The following is a 7,060-nucleotide window of genomic DNA, read 5'->3' as shown; positions in this document are numbered from 1 at the left end:
AAAAAAAAAGAAGTCAGAGAACACAAATACACAGTGATAGGTTGACATTTCAGATGCTTCAAGCTGTCCATCCACCTCCTGCCTTCCTCCGCGTGTGCGCGTGACCGTGATGGCGCCTCGGCGATGGCCGTCGGTGCGCACGCTCCGGCGGCTCCGGCTCCGGCGCTGGTCTCGTCTCTGAGCCCCTCGTCTCTGCTTTCGTAGCTTTGTAGGCTTCGTGTGTGAGGATCTTCCTGCCTGTTCCCGCGTCCGTCCGAAGGTGCCCACGTTCCCAGAGGCAGCTGGCGCCAGGCATGGCCCTGTGAGGCTGTGCTCTGGGCACAGCGGCGCGCTCGTGGCCGCTGGAAGCCGTGCCTAGGCCTTCCCACTGGACACGTTAGGCTTTTGTTCACGTGCAATCCCTCGTGAGTTGCACACTCCGGACACGCTCGGCTCTGCAGTTGTGTTGGCGTTCACCTCCCCTCCTGCCCTGCGTGAGGAAACACCACCTCCTAGCAACACGGCGAAACGGCGCCCTGCGCCGGCTCCAGAGCGCACCCCGGCAGGTTCATCATCGTCACATTAGCGTGGCCACGGCGGGGCTCACTGACACAGGCAGCCGAGCTTGTGGAGGGCTTTTGTCTGCAGCGTGGATGGAGTGTTCAGTTACCCAGAGGAATGGCTCCTCCTTTCATGCTACGCTGTCAGTCCCACCGAGTTAGCTTCAAAGGTTTGTTCCTACCATTAACTTAGGGGAGTTTTTGAATGGGAAATTATCCAGCATGGGAGATAGTCACATAGTCTGAAAGCTGAAATTCACAGTGTGATGGCCATTCAGGTAAAACTGCTCTCCCTGTACGCCCCCCACCCTGCCCACATTCGTAGGGGACCTTCTGGGCCCTGCTTTAGGGCGACTTTCTACTGGGAAATGTTCTTGATCCTCTTGCTCAAGCAGGGAGTGATGTGCTAGGTCCGGACTCTTGCCCCTGCCCATGGCGTGGCGTGGCACCATCGTAGGGGAGGGGCCCTTGGGAGCGCGGGCACCTTGGGGGGCGGCAGCTGCCCGGGGTTGGCGCCGAGCAGCCTGCATGTGGCCCCTGGTACCTCAGAATCTTGTAGCATCTTGTTGTTTGTGTGGGGCAATTTGATTATGTGCTATGAATTTTAATTGTTCTAGCTCTCGTTACAGCTTTCTCACGTGATTTAGCTGTTTGGGATTTTCTTTGTCATTCTTTGTAAATTAGAAAACTCTAAAATGGGTTACTTTTCTATTTTTCTTTTCATATTTGCCTTAAAGTCATTTCCATTCGTTCCCAGTTCACCCCCGCTCCTTCCCTCAGGCAACTACAGGCCTGATTTCCCGTCATGAGAGATATGTGGTTGCATTTTCTAGAATTGTACGTAAATGGATTTGAACAGAATGTTCACGACCTGTCCCAGCCCCCAGATTATTTTTTAGGGTAATTTATTTTTAATTCCATAGGACTGTGTCCTGGAAGTTAACTATGACTTCAGTAGCGATGAGAATGCTGTTGCATCATAACACATCACCTGTGTTTATTGTTGCACATTTAGATTGATTTCAGTTATAAAAACTGTTACAGATAAAGCTGTTAGGAAATTGTACACTTTAGTGTATGGACAGTTATTTTCATGCATCTGGGAAGACCGAGTGAAAATAGGATTTGAGGTTAATATGTCAGGGTAGCGTTAACCTCTGGAGGAGCTACTGAGCTGTTTCCCTCTGTGCTGTTTTGCTTCCACAGTAGCACAGTAGATTTCTAGCAGTTCCATTTCATCCCCATACTTGATGTTCTGAGTCTTTCAATCCAGTATTCTACATTCCAGCGGTACATCGATGAGATTTTTATTTGCACTTTGCTAATGATGCTGAGCTGATTTCAATGTGCTTATTTACTACCTTTGTGTCTTCTTCGGTGAAATGCTTAAATCTTTTGTCCATTTTTAGTGACATGTTTGTTTTTACTGTGGTCTTTTGAATTTTTCCAACTTTGTGGGGATACAATTGACCTACGTAGCACTGTTTATGTTTAAAGTGAAAGTGTCTTTGTTTTATTTTTATATTGCAAAATTGCTATTTTTTAAAAAAATATATTTTATTAATTTATACATATAGATCTGGGGTGCAGGCCAGAGGCGTGAGGATGAGAATCTTCACCAGAGACTGAATGGGGCGCAGAACAGTCAGATCGACCGAAATATACTGCTGAGGGGAGCAGCTGGCGAGACGGAGGAGGTCTGCTGTGCTCTGTGGGTCACACCCTGGGAGGATCTAATTCATACTGTAGTGGCTGCCTATGGTTTCATGGTGCTGAGACTTCAACCTCTTGTGCCCCTGCAAAATTATTGTTACCATAGCATTAGCTGTCACCTGTATTATGTCCAATAACTTCAATTTCTTTTTTTGATGAGAATATTTAAGATAGAGTCGCTCATTACGTTTCAAGTACTACATAATACAGTATTACTCACTGTAATTATGCTGCGTCTTAGAACCCCAGGCCTTATTCACCTTATAACTAGAAGTTTGTCCTCTCTGTACATCTCTCCTTTTCTCCCACCCCGGCTCCTCCCTGGTAGCATCATCTAGAATCTGTTTCTATGAACTGGACTTTCTAGGCTCCACATATAAGTGACACCCAGTATTTTTGTCTTTAGCCACTGATTTGTTTTACTTAACACCCTCAAGATTCATCCCTGTTGTCACAAATGACAGGATTTCCTTCTGAGTAAATGCACATGTCCATCCCATTCCTTCCTTACCCATTCATCAGCTGGTGGGCACTGAGGTTGCCTCTACATCTTAGTTACTCTGAATAATACCGCAACGAGCAGAGGCGTGCAGATACCGCGTCGACAGTCCATTTTCATTTCCTTTGGAACTACTGGATCAAATGCTAGTGCTGCTTTTAACTTATAAACTTAAATTTCCACATTCTCTACATATTGTATATTCTCCTTAACCCTGTTTTACTTGTGGCCTTTGAGGGGACAGCCTTCTCGCAGGTGAGAGGTGATAGCTCACTGTGCTGTGTTTTGCATCTTCCTGATGATTAGTGATAGGGAGCAATTCTTCATGTACCTGTTTGTCACTTGATGTCTCTCTGAGAAGGTAACTCTTTCTCTTCCCATTTTATGATATGACTGATTGTGTTTTGTTGTTGAGTTGTATGTGTTCATTATATATTTTGGATATCAACCCCATATGAAAATTTTTTCCCATTTCATAGGTTCCCTTTTCATTTTTGGTGATGGTTTTCTTTGCTCTGCAGAAACTTTGAAATATTCTGTCGTCCTGCCTGTTCAGTTTTCCTCTTTCCCTCTGGTTTCAATGTCCAATAGGAAAATCCATCACCACGGTCAGGGAACTTTTCCTATGCTTTCTTCCAGTGGTTTTATAGTTTCAGGTCTTGTACAACCAAGTCTTCAACCTATTCTGAGTTGACTGTGGCCTGTGGTATAAGATAGCAGTCAATTTGCATTTTTTTTTGCATGTGGCTACATACTTTTTCTCTACACAATTTATTGAAGACAGTATCCTTTTCCTACCTTATATCCTTGCCTCCTTTGTCATAAATTGATCACATAAATGCCTGAGAGTATTCTTGAGTGTCTGTTCTGTCTCACTGATCTGTGTGTCTGTCTTTGCATCATTGCTGTAGTATTTTCATTCCTATAGCTTTGTAATGTAGATTCAGATCAGGATGAATGAGTCCCTCAGCTTTGTTTTTTCTTTTTTTAAGATTGCTTTGGCTGGCCCTCTGTGGTGGCGCAGAGGGTTAAAGCACAGCACTAAGACGCTAAAGCCACTTCCGCATGAGTTCGATACCCGCCCGCCCCGGAGGTGACCACATGGCGTGGCAGGCCTCTCCTGACCCGCCCGCTGCTCCCCTCAACAGTGTACTTCGTCCATCTGCCCGTTCTGCTCCCTACTCTGTCTTTGGTGAAGCCCCTCACCGCCTCTGTCCTGTACCCCAGTTCTGTATGCACAAATGGATAAATCTTAAAAAAAAAAGAAAAAAGGAAAAAAAAGATTGCTTTGGCTATTATGGGTCTTTGCAAAAATTTCAGGAATTTTTTCCTGCTTCTGGGGAAAATACCATTGGAATTTTGATTCGCATTCCATCGAATCTATGGATGTCTTTGGATACTCTTGAAGCATTAACTCACAATTCTTCAGCACACATTAACTTTCCATTTCTTTCTTTGGTTTTTTCATGAATGTTTTAAAATTGTTCTGTATTTTAAAGAAAGAACAACTCAACATGATAACATATATGGAAGATTGACAAATAAATGGACCTTTTTTCTAGAAACATGTAACTCTTTTACATGTACCTACTTAAAAATAGAGCATTAAGCTAAGTGAAGAAACATAACAGAGTTGTGGGGAAAAAATAGATGAATCCAGTAGTACAGAAATGTCAGGATAAACTTTATCAGAAATGGACAGATCCAGCAGGAAGATAGTCAGTGAGGACATAGTTGAACTGCAAACACCACTGATTATTTAGTTATAATGAACATCCGTAGACTGTTTCATCCAACAACAGCAGAATATGCTTCCACTCATGCTCACACACACACTCACCAAGATAGGTCACATTCTGAGCAGAGAGAAAGAAGTCATCATGGAAAAATTTTAAAAAAGAGGCCCTCCCTGGTGGCGCAGCGGGTTAAAACACAGCACTAAGAAGCTTAAGCCACTTCCACATGAGTTCGATTCCTGCCTGCCCCGGAGGAGATCCACATGGCGTGGCAGACCTCTCCTGACCCACCCGCTGCTCCCCTCAGCAGTGTGCTTCATTGATCTGCCTGTTCTGCTCCCCACTCTGTCTCTGGTGAAGCCTCTCACCTTCTGCATCTCTGGCCTATACCCCAGTGCTGTCGAATAAATAAATGAATATTTAAAAAAAAAAAGAAAGAAAGAAAGAGGCCCTCCCTGATGGCACAATAGGTTAGTATATTGCACTGTAAGCTGGCCGCTGCCACTTTAGTGTGGTTCAGTCCCCAGCCCCGGAGGTCCCACATGGCACGGCAGACCTCTCCTGTCTTGCCCGCTGCGCTCCTTAGCAGTGCACTTCCTTGATACGCTCGTTCTGCTCCCCACTCTGTCTCTGGTGAATCCTCTCATCACCCCTGCACCTCTGGGAAAGATAACTGAAAAATTCCCAAGTACATTTTGAACTGAATGAAAATGGAATGGAACTTATCAAAATCTGTGGCATACAGGGAAGGCGTTGCCTGGAGGGAAATTCATAGCATTGACTACATAATTAGAAAATAAGAAATATTTAAAATCAGTAATCTAAGTTTCTACTTAGGATAGAAACCCAAGATAAGAAGATCAAAAGAAACAATAAGAATTAGAGAGGCAACCAGTGAAACTGATTGAAAACGAAATCAATAGGAAAATCAACTAAACTAGAAGATGGTTCTTCCCAAACATCAATGAAATAGACAAGCTACTAGTTAGTGTAACCAAGCAGAGAGAGAAAAGACACGAATAATCTTAGATGTATATATCAACGCAGATCATCCCATGGTCATTAAAAAGACAATACATGCTATGAGCAGATCTGTGTCCATAAATCTCATAACCTAGGTGAAGTAGATCAAGTCCCTGAAAGATGCCATCTGCCAGACTCACAGAAGAATAAGTGAACAATCCGAATAGAGATGTATCTATTAAGGAAAGTGAATTAGTAATTAATAACTTTTGTCTTTGTTCACAGACAACATGATCATCTTTGTACCAAAGCTAAAAGAATTGACAGAACGGGCTTTCAGAGCTAAAAGTGCATCATAGCGAGGTTGAAGAGTATGTGGGTAAACAAATCTATAGCTTTTCTATATAATAATGGTGAACAAGTGAAATTTGAAATTAAAAAGAATTATGCACTTAAATATGAGATTTTCCCCCCTTTTCATCCAGTTTTCAAAATTATCAATGTTTTGGATAGTTTATCGTATCACAAACTAAAGATGAAGTGTCAGATGATTGTGTATCAAGGTAACACACAAATTGTACTTGACAAAATCCAATATTTATTTATGATAGAAATGCTCGATCAGTTAGAATGGGGGTGGGGAGTGGCCTCAGCTTTACTTACGAAAGTCGAACTTACGGTAAAGGGCAGTGAGTGTCCCCAAGACCAGGAACAAGCCCGGGTGTACACTCAGGTCACTGTTCTCAGTGTGGTGCTGACATGCCAGCCAGTGCAATCAGACAGTACAAGATGGATGGAAAAGCTTGTAGGTTAAAAAGTAAAAATAAAATAGTTAGATTTTGTTTTTTGGTTTCACAAATGATATGATTCTCTAAAAAGTCTTAGGTAACTTTCATGAAGAAAACTGAAACTGATGAGTTCGGCAAAATCAAAGGATATGAAGTGAACTGTTAAATGATTTGTACATAAATACTAACAATGACCTTGTGGAAACTGAAATTCAAAACACAGTAACAATTACAGTTTCTCCAATAAAAATGAAATAGCTACATGAGCAATGAGCAATCGTGGAAATTACTAAGTGTCGATGAAAGCAAGCAAAGAAAACCTAAACAACTGGATGTACATATTTTGTTCACAGATTGGAAAACTCAGGCAGTAAAGATGTCAGTTCTCCCCAAGTGGTCTGTATGTTGAGCACAACGCCTCTCCAGAGCCCACTGGCTTTTTGCGTAGACACAGTGACTGACTACAGTGGGGAGGGAGAGGACTTAGAACAGCTGAAGCAGATAAATAAGGCCAGAGGGATGATCTTGCCCTGCACTGAGGGGTGCTGATAGGACAGAAATAAAGACTTGGAGGCATTGGCAGATGGACAAACACAGAGATAAATAGAACAAGATAAAGAATCCACAGAGTTGTGCTTAACTGAATTTTGACAAAGGAGCAAAAGCAGTTCAGTGTAGGCAGGATAGTCCTTTCAACAAATTATTCTGGTATAATTGTATATTCATAGGCAAAATAATAAGCCTCACACTAAACTTTGCACCTTACAAAATTGATTCCAAATCAATCATGGACTTCAATGTGAAATATAAAGCTAAAAAACA

This window comes from Condylura cristata, unplaced genomic scaffold, assembly GCF_000260355.1.
Source record: "Condylura cristata isolate star-nosed mole 26May11 unplaced genomic scaffold, ConCri1.0 scaffold00021, whole genome shotgun sequence".
Classification (NCBI taxonomy): Eukaryota; Metazoa; Chordata; class Mammalia; order Eulipotyphla; family Talpidae; genus Condylura; species Condylura cristata.
Note: the sequence above shows the minus strand (reverse complement) of the source record.